Source organism: Eumetopias jubatus, unplaced genomic scaffold (genome assembly GCF_037043125.1).
Source record: "Eumetopias jubatus isolate StellerSeaLion01/CBP00866 unplaced genomic scaffold, mEumJub1_p1.0 scaffold_2, whole genome shotgun sequence".
In the NCBI taxonomy this organism is placed as follows: Eukaryota; Metazoa; Chordata; class Mammalia; order Carnivora; family Otariidae; genus Eumetopias; species Eumetopias jubatus.
The window spans coordinates 15561078-15576672 of NW_028274808.1; the positions used below are offsets into that span (position 1 = coordinate 15561078).

At 43.0% G+C, this 15595-nt stretch overlaps 1 protein-coding gene and 1 pseudogene across 1 annotated transcript in view; one reads left to right on the forward strand and one right to left on the reverse strand.

Annotated features, from left to right (window-relative positions):
* Nucleotides 1-15595, reverse strand: part of ENPP6 (ectonucleotide pyrophosphatase/phosphodiesterase 6) — a 109788-nt gene that overhangs the window by 63313 nt on the left and 30880 nt on the right. The window lies entirely within an intron of this gene.
* LOC114206228 (ER lumen protein-retaining receptor 1 pseudogene) lies at nucleotides 1266-2300 on the forward strand (annotated as a pseudogene).

A 15595-nucleotide genomic window follows, 5' to 3' on the forward strand; every position in this document is an offset into this window, starting at 1 on the left:
TCAGTTGCATAGAACACCCAACGCTCAGTCCAAGAGCCCACTATGGAACTTGTGGACTTTTGAAGCCCATCCATAGATGCCTAAGTTTAAGAGCTGCTGCACTGGACTGGGAGCTGCTGCACTGGACTGGGAGCTGCTAGTGGCTACTCAGGCCAGCGGCAAGAGGGGCTACTGCCTGCCTTTCTCAGAGGATGCTCATGGAATAGTTTCCACACCTAGAACTACTGTATGAAAGGATCAGGAAAAGAAACCTTCATTCTTTATTCCCCAAAGTCTTTGTCAAGTGTGTTCTGATGTAATGACCATCACCAGAAGTTTCTTAGCAAATACCCATAATCCTCTGCATCTGCGATATGTTTCCAAACATTTCAGAAATGGTTGGCTTTCACAGCAAATGAGATGACTTCAGATCTGTCCATTTTATCTATAACTGATGGACATCTGTAAGTTTGCTGCTACTTAGTGTTCAATTGGTCTTAATTTTTTCTCATTATTTTCAAACAATAAATGTTAATTCCTTTTATAGTTCCTATCTCATTTATTCTTTTTTGTTTTTCATTTACTCAACGTGTATTTATCAAATGTCTACATGCCAGGCATTTAAAGATCATAAGCTGTGATCCCTGTCTTTGAAGTGCTTATAGCTTGGTAGGGGCAACATTGTAGTATAATGGTTAAGGGTGCAGGTCTTGGAGGCAGACGGCATAGATGTAAATCCAAGCTCTACTATTTATTATCTGCATGACCTTGGACAAGTAGCTTAGACTCTCTGAAGCATTAATTTTCTCATCAGAGTAATGAGGATGGTAATAATTATTGTGATATATACATATAGATATGCAGTTCTCCCTTTGCATTGTACTGTAGGACCATAAAAATGACCATGCACAAAAATAAAGAGAAATAAAACCAAGTATATCACTAAAGAAAGTCAACAAACCCTGAGAGAAGAGAGGAAGAGAAGAAAGGAACAGAGAAGAACTACAGAAACAACCATAAAACAAGATGGTAATAAGTACATACCTATCAATAATTACTTTGAATGTAAATGTACTAAATGTTCCAATCAAAAGACATGGGGTGACAAAATGGATAAAAAAGCAAAACCCCCTCCCAGAGCCCCTTCCCCGGAGCGGAGCCCACCCGAGGGCCCCTCTCCCGCCCCCGCTCGCCAGCCCAGCCACCCGGCCAGAACATCAGCCCCGGGGGGCAGACCCCCTCCAGCCTGCCCCCTGCCAGCCCAGCCCTGCCAGAGCCCCCCCCCCCCCACAAAGCATGAATCTCTTCCGATTCCTGGGAGACCTCTCCCACCTCCTAGCCATCATCTTGCTACTGCTCAAAATCTGGAAGTCCCGCTCTTGTGCCGGGATTTCAGGGAAGAGCCAGGTCCTGTTTGCTGTGTTGTTCACCGCCCGATACCTGGACCTCTTCACCAACTACATCTCACTGTACAACACCTGCATGACGGTGGTCTACATTGCCTGTTCCTTCACCACAGTCTGGATGATTTACAGCAAGTTCAAAGCCACTTACGATGGGAACCACGATATATTCCGGGTGGAGTTCCTTGTTGTTCCCACCGCCATCCTGGCGTTCCTGGTCAACCATGATTTTACCCCTCTAGAGATCCTCTGGACCTTCCCCATCTACCTGGGGTCAGTAGCCATCCTGCCCCAGCTGTTCATGGTAAGCAAGACGCGGGAGGCCGAGACGATCACCAGCCACTACTTGTTCGCGCTGGGCGTCTACCGCACGCTCTATCTCTTCAACTGGATCTGGCGCTACCACTTCGAGGGCTTCTTCGACCTCATCGCCATTGTGGCGGGCCTAGTCCAGACTGTCCTCTACTGCGATTTCTTCTACCTCTACATCACCAAAGTCCTGAAGGGGAAGAAGCTGAGCTTGCCGGCATAGCCCTGGGCCCGGCCATCCCTCTCCTCGGCGGCCCGCGAGAGGTGGAGGAAGGCAGCAAACAACGAAGAGCCTTCCCATCCAGGGGTGGCTTTTTAAAGAACCAACCTCTCCGCACTCCCTGGCCCCCCTCCTGCCGGGTTTCAGGGGGGCGGTGGAGGACCCAAGTCTTGGGGAGCTCAGGACCTGGGGTGTTTGTGGTTTTTTGCCTTTTAGAGAAGAAAAAAAAAAATCTTTCCACTATTTAGTTTTTGATTCTGATGACTCCTTTCTCTTCTACTCTCTGGCCCCTGATTTTTATTAACTGTTTTTGAGTGTCCTGTGGGGTGGGGCAGGGTCGGAGATCTTTTCCCTCCCCCAAAGCCCCTCGGCTCCCTTGCAGACCCTAACCCCCAGCCCTGCCCGTTGCCAAACACTAAACCTGGACACACCCACCTGTCTGACCTCCCATCGTGGCCAAGAACGCAGCTTTCCCACCAAACCCCCCAAAGTTCAGGATTAGGGAGAGGGAGGAGGGGAGGGACGGTCTCCCTGACTTTTCAATATAATTTTTTCCCAGAGTTTGGGGTTTTTTGGTCTTGTCCTCATTTTTTGACAATTTAGCGGGGGACGAGGGGGCCAGACGTGGCAAAGGGGGTTGGCCTGAGGGTCACTGTGGCTCAACAGCCACATTTTTGTACAGAATTGATGGTTGATTCTTTGTTCTCTTGAAATAAACCGAGGAAAATGAAAAAAAAAAAAGCAAAACCCATCTATTTGCTGCCTACAAGATACCCATTTCAGACCTAAAGACACAGATTGAAAGTGAAAGTGATGGAAATGCATTTATCATGCAAATGGAAGTAAAAAGAAAGCTGAGGCAGCAATACTTATCTCAGACAAAACAGACTTTAAAAGAAGGACTGTAACAAGAGACAAAGAAGGACACTATATAATCATAAAGGGAACAAGAAGATATAACAATTGTAAATATTTATGCATCCAACAGGGGAGCACCCAAATACATAAAGCAACTAATAACAAACATAGAGAAAGTAATTGACAGTAATACAATAATAGTAAGGGACTTTAACACCCCACTTATATCAACAGATAGATCATCCAAACAGAAAATCGACAAGGAAACAGTGGCTTTGAATGACATATTGGACCAGATGGATCTAACAGATATACTCAGAACATTCCATCATAAAACAGAAGAATACACATTCTTTTCAAGTGCACATGGAACATTCTCCAGAACAGATCCCATATTAGGCTACAAAACAAGTCTCAACAAATTGAAAAGTCAAACTCATACTATGAATCTTTTCCAACCACAATGCTATGAAACTAGAAATCAACAACAAGAAAAAATCTGTAAAGATCACAAATACATGGAAGTTAAATAACACGCTACTAAACAATGAATGGGTCAACCAAGAAATCAAAAAGGAAATTAAAAAAAAATACATGGAGACAAATGAAAATGAAAACGCATGATCCAAAGTCTTTGAGATCCAGCAAAAGCTATTCCAAGGGGGAAGCTTATAGCACTACAGGCCTACCTCAAGAACAAGAAAAATCTCAAATAAACAACCTAATCTTACACCTAAAGGAGTTAGAAAAAGAACAAACAAAATACAAATCCAGTAGAAGGAAGAAAATAATAAAGATTACAACAGAAATAGCTGAAATAGAAACTAAAAAGCCAATAGAATGGATCGATGAAACCAGGAGCTGGTTCTTTAAAAAGATCAACAAAATTGATAAACCTTTAGCCAGACTCATCAAAAAAAGCAGGGAGAGGGGACTCAAATAAACAAAATCAGAAATGAAAGAGGAGAAATAACCCACACCACAGAAATACAAAGGATTATAAAAGAATATCCTGAAAAATTTTATTCCAACAAATTGGACAATCTAGAAGAAATGGATAATTCCTAGAACCATAACCTCTGAAAACTGAATCAAGAAGAAATTGAACATTTGAACAGACAAATTACCAGCAATGAAATTGAATCAGTATTCAAAAAACTCCCAACAAACAAAAGTCTTAGACCAGAGAGCTTCACAGATGAATTCTACTAAACATTTAAAGAAAAGTTAATAATACCTATTATTCTCAAACTATTCCAAAAAATAGAAGAGGAAGAAAAGCTTCTAAATTCATCCTATGAGGCCAGCATTACTCTGATACCAAAACAAGATAAAGACACTACCAAAAAAAGAGAACTACAGGCCAATATCTCTGATGAATATAGGTGCAAAAATCCTCAACAAAATATTAGCAAACTGAATCCAACAATACATTAAAAAAATCATTCACCACTATCAAGTTGGATTTCTTCCCAGGATACAAGGGGCGGTCGAATATTTGCAAATCAATCAACCTGATACATCACATTAATGGAAGACAGGATAAGAACCATATGATCCTTTCAATAGGTGCAGAAAAAGCTTTTGACAAAGTACACCACCCATTCATGATAAAAACCCTCAACAAAGTAGGTTTGGAGGGAACATACCTCAACATAATAAGGACAATCTATGAAAAACCCACAGCTAACATCATACTCATTGGAAAACACTGAGAACTTTTCCCCTAAGTTCAGGAACAAGACAAGAGTGTCCACTCTCATCACTTTTATTCAACATAATACTAGAAATCCTAACCACAACAATCAGACAACGAAAAGAAATAAAAGGCATCCAAACTAGTAAGAAAGGGGCACCTGGGTGCCTCAGTAGGTTAAGCATCTGCCTTCGGCTCAGGCCATGATCCTGGAGTCCCGGGATCGAGCCCTACATCAGGCTTTCTTCTCAGCAGGGAGTCTGCTTCTCCCTCTGCCTCCCCGCCCCCCGCTCCTGTTCTCTCACTCGCTCGCTCGCTCTCTCTCTCTCTCTCTCTCTCAAATAAATAAATAAATAAATAAATAAAATCTTAAAAAAAAAAACCCAAACTGGTAAGGAAGAAGTAAAACTTTCACTATTTGCAAAAGACAGGATACTATATATAAAAAAAAATCCTAAAGACTCCACCATGAAACTATTAGAACTGATAAATGAATTCAGTATGGTCACAGGATACAAAATCAATATACAGAAATCCATTGCGTTTCTATACACCAATAATGAAGTAGCAGAAAGAGGAGTTAAGAAAATAATCCCATTTACAGTTGCACCAAAAATAATAAAATACCTAGGAATAAACTTAACCAAGGAGGTCTGAGAGCTATAAAACAGTGATGAAAGAAATTGAAGACAACACAAATGAATGGAAAGATATCCCATGCTCATGGATTGGAAGGACAAATATTATTAAAATGTCCATACTACCCAAAGCAATCTAAATATTTAATGCAATCCCTATTAAAATACCAACAACATTTCTCACAGAACTAGCACAAACAATCCTAAGATTTGTATGGAACCACAAAAAGACCCTGAATAACCAAAGCAATCTTGAAAAAGGAGAACAAAACTGGAGGTCTCACATTCCCAGATTTCAAGATATGCTACAAAGCTGAGTAATCAAGACAGTATGGTACTGGCACAAAAACAGACACATAGATCAAAGGACCAGAATAAAGAGCTTATCAATAAACCCACGATTATATGGTCAATTAATCTTCAACAAAGAAGGAAAGAATACGCAATGGGAAAAAGTCTCTTCTATAAATGGTGTTGGGAAAACTGAACGGCTATATGCAAAAGAATGAAAGTGGACCACTTTGTTACACCATACACAAAATTAACTCAAAATAGATTAAGGACCTAAATGTGAGACCTAAAACCATAAAATCCTAGAAGAGAGCACAGGTAGTAATTTCTTTGACATTGCCCATAGCAACATTTTTCTAGATGTGTCTCCTGAGGCAAGGGAAACAAAAGCAAAAATAAACTATTGGGACTACACCAAATTAAAAGCTTCTGCACAGTGAAGGAAACAATCAACAAAACAAAGACAACCTACTGAATGGGAGAAGATCTATGCAAAGGACATATCCAACAAAGGGTTAGTATCCAAATGTACAAAGATCTTCTACAACTCAACACCAAAAAGATAAATAATCTAATTTAAAAATGGGCAGAAGACGTGAACAGGTATTTCTCCAGAGAAGACATACAGATGGCCAACACACACATGAAAAGATGTTCAACATCACTCATCATCAAGGAGATGCAAATCAAAACAACAATGAGATATCACCTCACATCTGTCCAAACGGCTAAAATCAAAAAGACAAAACAATATGTGTTGGCCAGGGTGTGGAGAAAAAAGAAGCTTTGTGCACTGTTGGTGGGAATGAGAACTGGGGCAGCCACTGTGGAAAACAGTATGGAGGTTTTTCAAAAAATTAAAAATAGAACTACCATATGATCCAGTAATTCCACTACTGGGTATTTAGCCAAAGAATATGAAAGCACTAATTCCAAGGGATATATGCACTCCTATGTTTATGGCAACATTATTTATAATAGCCAAACTATGAAAGCAGCCCAAGTGTTTATCAACTGATGAATGGATAAAGATGTGGTAGATATATACAATGGAATATTACTCAGCCATAAAAAGAATGAAATCTTGCCTTTTGCAACAACATGGCTGGATCTAGAGGGTATAAGGTTAAGCGAAATAAGTCAATCAGAGAAAGACAAATACCATATGATTTCACTGGTATACGGAATTTAAGAAACAGAACAAATGAACAAAAAAAATTCAAAAATTTGTTCAAAAAATAAATGAACAAAAAAACCACTATTAATTATAGAGAACAAGCAGATGGTTATGGGGGTGGTGAAATAGGTGAATGGGATTGGAGCACACTTACGATGAGCACTGAGTAATGTATAGAACTGTTGAATCGCTATATTGTACACCCGAAACTAATAGAACACTATATGTTAACTATCCTGGAATTAAAATTTTTAAAAAATGACCATGCAATCTGAAACCATGCAAAACTATCCTAATAATCAGTGGGAAAAATTACACTTCTTCCATGGCTTTTAGTATTTTTGTCAAAATATTAAAAACTCTCTTACTGTAAGTAATAACTGTATAGAGAATTGAAGAAAATAGTAAAATTAACACTTATTAGTACACTGTAATTTAAAATATTAGAAATATTGACAAAGAGTCTTCTTTCCTTGTAAAAACAAAACTTATCAGACCGGTTTGAACAGTGCTTGCCTTCTTCCCAAGATATAACATGATAAAAGTAAGCATATTTTCCTTGCTTTAGCAAACTGTCCTACCCTTTCTAAGTTTGGATCAGCTTCAAACATTTTATCCTTTGTGCTTTCAATACCATGGAATATCTCTGAGAATTCTTTTAATATGAAGATTTTTGCTGGTGTCAATTTAGGACATCTTCCTCCTTCTCATCACAACTGCTTTCTTCATTTATGTCAGTAAGTTCGCCTTTGCTAAGTTCCCCTGACTGCATGGTGACAGTCTTCAATGGTGCCCGATGTCAACATCCCCACGATCAGTTATTTCCTCTATGAGTCCATCTACTTTGGGTTCAGATCCTACAAAGTTATTTGCACAATGCAGTACATTTCTGCCACATCATACACATATTCCTTGCTTCCATGATGCATGGATATTTTCAGCTGCATGTTTAGGTCATATTTCTTCCAAAACTCAGCTAAAGAAATTGCATGATCTCCCACTGTAGCACCAATAGCCTAGTCAACAGTCCCTCTAAGAAAATAGGCTTTTAAAAGTTGAAATAGCTCCTTGGTCTATTTCCTAGATTATTGAAAATGTTTTTGTAGTAAAAAGCCCATTTCCCACCTTTGTTCAAGTGTTGAAGAGAATTAGGTTGACCTGGAGCATTATCCAGCAGCAGGAGTGCATTAAAGTTAAATTATGTGGGTTTATCCCTGGGAGGCGAGGAGGCAACACAATTACATGTTTTGCTGTCTGTGCATGAGCTAAGTAACATGTGCAACGACAAATTACCAACAGACTTTGAAAGAAGTGATGCGATTGGTCACTGATCATGATGTACATTTGTTATTTACATAGTGATCGGTGGACTGAGGAACCAGCAGTGAATTATACTTTATGCTACAATAGCTACAATTAAGGTTGCCATATTTATTTGAGTGAATATGGGGTGGCAACTGAAGTTAGAATCCTGTTGCTCTCCAGCTGGTATTATTTAATTGGTATTATTTAACTCAACTGTGGTAATTGGATTTTGTGCTTACTCAAACTCAACAGAACGAGGAGTGTGTTTGTGTATACACAGACATATGTGCAAACACATACATATGCACATACGCATACATATATATACATAGCACATGGTAAGCACTGTTAACATTAACTTTTATTGTTATTATTAGGGTGGAGAATCACAGAAACAAAATAATCTAGAGATCAGCTGGAGCCTCCTTTCTCTTGAGCTCTCCACATGAATGATTGCAACCTTATTTCCACCAAGATTCTTGCAAATTCCCACATAATTGCAGGCATCTCCACCTCTAGACTCCTGCTTCCATAATACATGGCACCGCAGGAAAGAAGCTGAGTCATTTGCTACATTGCATTACATTTCTGAGAAGAACCGCCCCCCTCTCCGCCGCCCCCCCACCCCCGCCGCCTGACAAAATATTCCTCCTTGGCCTCTCCCTGTAAAGGTCCCAGCCTTGTCCATCTCACTGATTGACCTTCTCTCCATTCTCTGCTTCACAGAGCCTACTGGCCAAATTTCTCTCCAGACCTCAATTTTCCCAAAAGCAGTTCAGTCCTCCAGAGCTCCTGCTCAGCTCCCAAATTTGCATACTCATGAGCTCATAGAATGCTAGGAAAAGGGAAGGAAGGAAGGGAGAAGGGAAAGAAGGAAAAAGGAAAGAAAGTGTTTCTTTAAACCGGAGCCACCCACTTTAGAAGGCCATTGTAGTTAGAGTTGCCAGGTTTATTTTCGGGGGGAAAAAAGAAAAAAGTAAAAGACAAAGATGTAAGATTCCCAGCTAAATCTGAATTTCAGATAACAATGAATTTTTACTATAAGTGTGTCCCAGTATTCCATGGAACATACTTCTGCTAAAATATTATTTGTTGTTTACCTAAAATTCAAATGTGGCCAGGCACCCTGTATTTTACCCAGCAGCTCTCACTGTCGTGCTGCGAAGCACCCTCTCTTTTGCTATCTCACAGGAACAGTGAAGCACGAGAAGTGGGCTAGGAAGGACATGGGGAGCCTGCAAGGAATGCAGAGTGAGGGGAGGCCAACTCGGCCGGCAAGAGTCAGGGAGAGCTTCTAGAGGAGCTGGGGTTTGAAAGCTAAGGAGGACTTTTTCAGGCGCAAAGAGTACTGCACACAGAGGTGAAGGCAAGCACGAAATGAAGACGAGATGAGAGAGGGGGAGATTTCTTATTCAGGTAAAACAGAATTCCGCTTTCCGTCACTCATCGTTCACTTTCCTTAAAGGGTGAGATGCTCTTAATGATACGCTGTGCTGGGACAATTCAAGATAGTCATGGCTTGATTCGATCAAGATCCTGACACAGTAAACAGATGGTACAGTTTGCCGAGAGGGGCGATTTACAAAGGGGTGGCCAGGGTTTAGGAGAACCAACAAGAGACAGTGAGGCAACCCAAGATTAGTGCGGCAGGGAGCCAGCACCCCTACCCGCCACCCCACTGAGACTTGAAGAGCAAGCCGAGGAACGTGGCCAGCGCTGAGCCAAGAGTCAGGACCAGTCTCCCGAATTCAATCTTCTCTCTCTGTCCAGCTGAGGCCACCTAGAAGGTCAGCCTCTCGGAGCTCCAGGAGGGCTAGGGGAGGTAGAGTCAGGCAAATAGACAAATAGAGAAGACCCAGCACAAAACAAAACCATAAGGCACAGATTTTTCAAGAAAATCACATTGACCTCTTGAGTAGGGTCCTTAACTGTTAGGCACCATCCGAGTCTGATGTCACCACCACAGCGCCTTGTGTTTACGGTTCCACACACATTTCAGAAATGAAGGGGACCACGGGTGGCCTCTGGTTCTAATCATCTATCTGTACACTCAGAGACAAGGAATAACTCTGCATTATGTACATATTATGTGTGAAAGGGTCGAATATTTGCTCAAGGTCACAGTGCTGACAAGTGGTGCGTCAGGTGCAGGGGCAAAGACAACAAAAGCAACTTGAACTCTGATCACCTGTCCTTCAATATAATGTTCTTTGCTCTTCACTCTTCATGACTACAATAGAGTTAGTGGTCCTGTTTGTATTCCGGATCATAAATTTATGCTGATCTCAAGAGGAGACCTCTTGGCTTTTCTTTTTTTAACCATTTACTTACGTCTGTAAGTATACACGCAGAAAACAACCCCATAGGCCTATTATATTACTAAACACTCAGGTTCCACAGCCAAGGAGGAACCAGTAGAGGAATTTATTCTACAAAAGTATTCTTAATTCTGACGTATAATCACCTCTACAGAGTAATATGAATCTCTAATTTCTAAAGTCATTCGTTGTAGTTTCCTGGGGCCCACAGGTGTTTCCACTGGATGGATGGGGCCGTGTCTAATTGATATTCGGATAGCTCATTGAAAAGGGAAAAACGAAGTTACATGTTAGGCCCATCCGCTTAGTCGAAACAAGGTGATATAAATACAGGTTCTAAAACACTAATGAGGATCTGGGAAATGATTCTTTCAGAACATAGACATTTTCACCCAGGGGCAGCACTCGTGAGGCCGAGGTCAGAGTTGCGGGCAGGCCTCTGGGGCCACCCGCTGGAAATCTGTGTCACAACCATGTGTGACAGGCACACTGAGACAGGCTGTGGGCAGTCTGTCCACCCCGGGAGATTTTGGCTACCGTGGGGAGATAGCAGGCATGTGGTCAGACACACCAGGGTCTGGGCTAAGAGGTCTTCCCCCTTTCTAGCTGTGGGAATTGAAGCTAATCCTTAGCTTCTCAGAGCCTCATTTTTTCCATCTCTAAAATGGGAATAACAGTACTTTCCTGGCTCGACTGTGGTCTTAAAAATAAACATTGTCAACACATAGGCAGTGCTGGCTCTGTTCCAAGTATTGTTCGCAGTTTGTATGTTAGAGGTTGGAATGTGTCCTCCCGCGAAAGATACATCCAAGTCCTAACCCCTAGTACCTCAAAATATCACCTTATCTGGAAATTGGATCTTTAGAGAGGATGATCAAATTGAAATGGAGTCACTAGGCTTGGCCCTAATTCAAGATGACTGATGTCCTTATCAAAAGGGGAAGTTTGAGGGGTGCCTGGGTGGCTCAGTCGTCAAGCATCTGCCTTCGGCTCAGGTCATGATCCCAGGGTCCCGGGATCGAGCCCTGCATCGGGCTCCCTGCTGGGCGGGAAACCCGCTTCTCCCTCTCCCACTCCCCCTGCTTGTGTTCCCTCTCTCGCTGTCTCTCTGTCAAATAAATAAGTAAAAGCTTTAAAAAAAAAGGCGGGGGGGAGTTGGGACACAGAGGTGGACACACACAGAGGGAAGATGTGTGAAGACCCGGGGAGAAGATAGCCATCTCTAAGCCAAGGAGCACCAAGAGCTACCAGAAGCTAGAAGGAGCAAGGAAGGATACTCTCTCGGAGCTTTGAGTCGGAGTGTGACCCTGCCAACACCCTGATTTCTGACTGCGGGCACCCGGAACTATGAGACAATAAATTTGTGTTGTTCCAAGGTGCACAGCGTGTGGTACTTTGTTATAGCAGCTCCATGAAACTAACATAGCGTCTAATCCTGACAGTAAATTAGGGGATAAGTACTATTGTTAGCCCACTTTAGAGATGAAGTAACTGAGGCCCAGAGAGGAAACTTTCTTGATGTCTTTCAACAGCAGGAGTAGTGGATTCAACTCAGGGAGCCTGGAGCCAGAGTCCTTGCTCTTAACCAGGATGATCTACTAACACTAGCTCGCCAGTGTGTGAACCCGCACTCAGTACAATCCTCAGCGCTTAATAAGTGCACAGGGAGGCTGCAGCCGCTGCTGAGCTTGCTATTATGCAATCTATAAAGCCTCCACCTTCAAGGACAGGATGGCTTCAGGGCACCGGCTCTGTCCAGGTGTAAGGATGCAGGGCTCAGCCAATTCTGGAAGCACTTTTTAACTGGGGCAATGCATGGGGGCTGCTAGAGACCAAGTTAGACTCACTCAGGACGGCTTCACACCTGAAGGCCAAAGGTCTGAACCAATTTGACAGGTAATAAGCTTGGTCATAAGACTGATCAGCTTAGTAATAAGACTAGTTCTTGGCCACCTCGTAAGTATCTGGAATTAGGTGCTATATGCTTTCACCTTAGTCTTCAACATAACTCTAATAAGAGATGGGTACTGTTATCCTCATTGGCAGGCGGAGAACTAAGGCTTCAAGTGGCAGCACAGCTGGTAAGAGGGCAGAGGCCCAATTCAAAGCCAGATCCCACCGATTCAGTGCCCTCAGGCTTCCCAGCATCCACCCCCTTCCAGCCACCGGGCTGTTTATCAGCCCATCAGGACGCGGTCGTGGTAAGAGAAATTGCCTCATAACCCAGGTTCGCTTCTGAGACTCTCACCAAGGTAACCACATGGAGGTGCACAGATCTCCAGAAAGCCAGACACTTTTATCTTTTACAGTGGACTCTCATACACAAACATTACCATAAATATCTCTAAAGAAGGGAATGCCGCCAGACAAGGGATACCGACGAAGCAGATAGGGATCATACATTCCCTCTTCCTCTGGAAAAAGTCCAGCTGTGAAAAGAAAGGCTCCCAAAGGTCTGAAATCCGGGGGTCTCAAGTGAATGGGTGCATTTTAAAGACTGAATGTATATACAACACCTCAAATGGATGTGGCTCCAGGAAATAACTATATACCTGATTCAGAGCCAGGCAACCCGAGAATGTTATAAGCCAAACTTTCTACCACTAGACCCCTCTCAGCACTTTTTCCTGAGAATTTGGAAGCTCTAAAGGTTAGTTTAGACCTTATTTAGATCGGCGAACTTTCAGATGACTACTTGATACCCAAGAGACTTGAAAGAATTAACAATGCATTGCTCAAAGCACCTAACTTACAAGTTGAAATTGGTTTTAAGGATCACCTCAGTTGGGAAATACATCTTATTTTCTTAACTTGTTCAAAGACAGAATTTGGTATGTTAAAGAAGGGGCTTCAAATGAAATAGGCAAGCTCCAGTTGAAAGAAAAGCTCAAAATTTGCACGTCTTTAAATGCAACTACTGATCTATGTGCCAGACACAGTCATGATTAGAGTCTGAGTCACAGATATTGCAAGACCGAGATAACAGGCTTTGATTATAGCACGAAGTGTAGGGACTGCAACAAAAATAACCCCAAATGTTAAAAAGGAGAGAGAGTTTTTATTAGAGACATTCACACTCATAGTTTTGAGGTCACTGGACTCAAAAAAAATGCACGGTTTTATTTTTCGGGCATGCCCTCGATTGGTGCAATTATTTAACAACCAGAATACAGGAAAAGAAACACAAATTATTTTCCTGCATAAGGACAAAAATGTAAGTTTTGGCGCTTTTATTTTAAACACTATTTTTGGAAAGCTGACTTTTTAAAAATCAAAGCTCAAAGAATTTTCCAAACAATTTAATCTATCCTCACCTCTATGCGCAGTTAGAAAAAAGCCTGAATTAATTATTGCATTAAGATGGAATCTCTTTTGAGAGACACATTCCCATTTTACTGAGTACTTCTAGGGACTTCTGGAGATGGAAGGTATTTGAAAGAGAAACTTCTTATTCCTGGCCCTTATTCTTGCGCACAAGAGTGAAATTCAGCCAATACCTTTATCCTGAAACACTGTCTCCCTAGTGATAAAGCCTCCATCTCCCCCCCTCCCGCCCCCGCCACTGAACTGTCCTCCTCTCCCCCGGTTACATAAGATTGGCCACATTCCTCACACTACTTGGGGTGGTTACTTGACCATAAAACAGGCTCCAGCCCCCCTCCTAGCCTGTCTGCCTGCAAGTGTTTACATTCTCTCCTCTCACCCAGGACAGCAGCTCTTGCCAGGGCAGGGGAGCGCAGGGGGTGGTTCCAGTTCTCCAGTTGTCCCACCTGTGGCTGGAGGAGGGGTGGGGAACAAGGATGGAGAGTTCAACTCAGTAAAAAAAAAAAAAAGGCGCATGTAGTTCTTGGATCCAACCCACACCCTCCAATCCAGCTTTTCAATTGGTGTAGAATCTGGGATGACCGATGGGTGATCTCCAACAACAGGGACCAGATATCAAAATATTATTGGATCAACCATTAATTCCAGAAACCGATAAAGAATTATCAAATTCAGCTGTTCAGGAGTGTGAGGTAACCAGCAATGTCAATGGCTCAATCTAGTGTGGACCCACCAATCTATAAAAATAAAAACCGTTCCACCTCAAGCTTTTCTTTTCGGTAGGAACAAATGGAAGAAAACTACCTTTTGTCAGTGTGATTAGTTTTGTTTGTCGTTGCTAGAACGTGTGAGGTATGATGCTGGCCTGTCCATGTTCACTACCCTGGGCCAGGTGTGGCCGTGGAGAAGGGAGACCAGCTGCCCAGCTTCCCAAGTCATGGGAGGAAAAAACAGTTTAGGTCACCACTCTAGCCACAGTTTATCTGCTCTGATCAATGAGCACCAGCGATCAGCATGTAAATGGAGGGCTTTGGAGTTGACACTACGCCTCACCTAATGATTTGTGTATATAGTTCTGCTTGGGTGCTCTTAGCATACGTAAGATGTGTTGAAAGATAATTTGCCTTGCGGATGAAAGAGTAACTCAAATGAGCAATTCTTCGCTTGGCTAGGTGCGAGAAGTATCTTTTTGATATCTTGATAGTTTCTCAGTCCAAAGAGTCGACACCAGGGGAACAGAGGAGCTTTTTGAGTTAAAAATAGAAGCTCAGGCAGGATGAGAACTGGCAGGAACTGAGGACCTGTGAGAAGCCTGTGGCCTAGGGGAGGGCGTGTTGGAGCCCACCAGACCAAAGTCGGGATCCTACCCCTGCCGTGGGAGCTCACACAAGTCATTTAACTTTAATGAGCCTCCATTTCCGCATCAGGAAAATGGAGATAATCATACTTTCTCGCAGAGTTAAATAATTGGAGTAGCTAGACCGTTAACACACGGTAGGCACATGGTAGGCATTTGGTAGATGCACACCATCACCTAAATCCCCCTTTACAGGGCAATGCTATCAAAGGGCGTGCAGGGGTCAATGGCTTCTAGGGAGGGCGGAGGCCGGGCCGCCTCTTATTTCGTGTTTACACAACACGGTCTGAAGCCGACTCTCAAATCCTTGAAGGAATAGGGAAAAGAAGCATTGCCACAGACGTGCCTTGCTCAGGAAAGTTTGGGAGGGGTGAATCCCACATTCAGAACCTAACCGTGGAGGACTGAGAAAACGTCGTCCCTGTGCCGGGGACATGCCTGGCCCGACACTGCCCTCTCCTGGCGGTCACAAAAATCACCGCCACCTGCAGCCACACCAGGGCGGTGCTAGGAGCCTCGCGCCTGTGCCCGCCACGCGTTTCGGTTTTGCAGTTCACGGTGTGAGGGCACCCCAGGATTCTTAAGGCTGTTTGGGAAGATGCTAAACATGCCAAGAATCCGGGCCGAGGTAGGCAGCGAGGCCCGGGGAGCCGAGGGGCCGCGCACCCAGGGGAGCCCCTTCAGTCACTGCAGCAAAAGTGAACCGCGCAACCTGCAGAG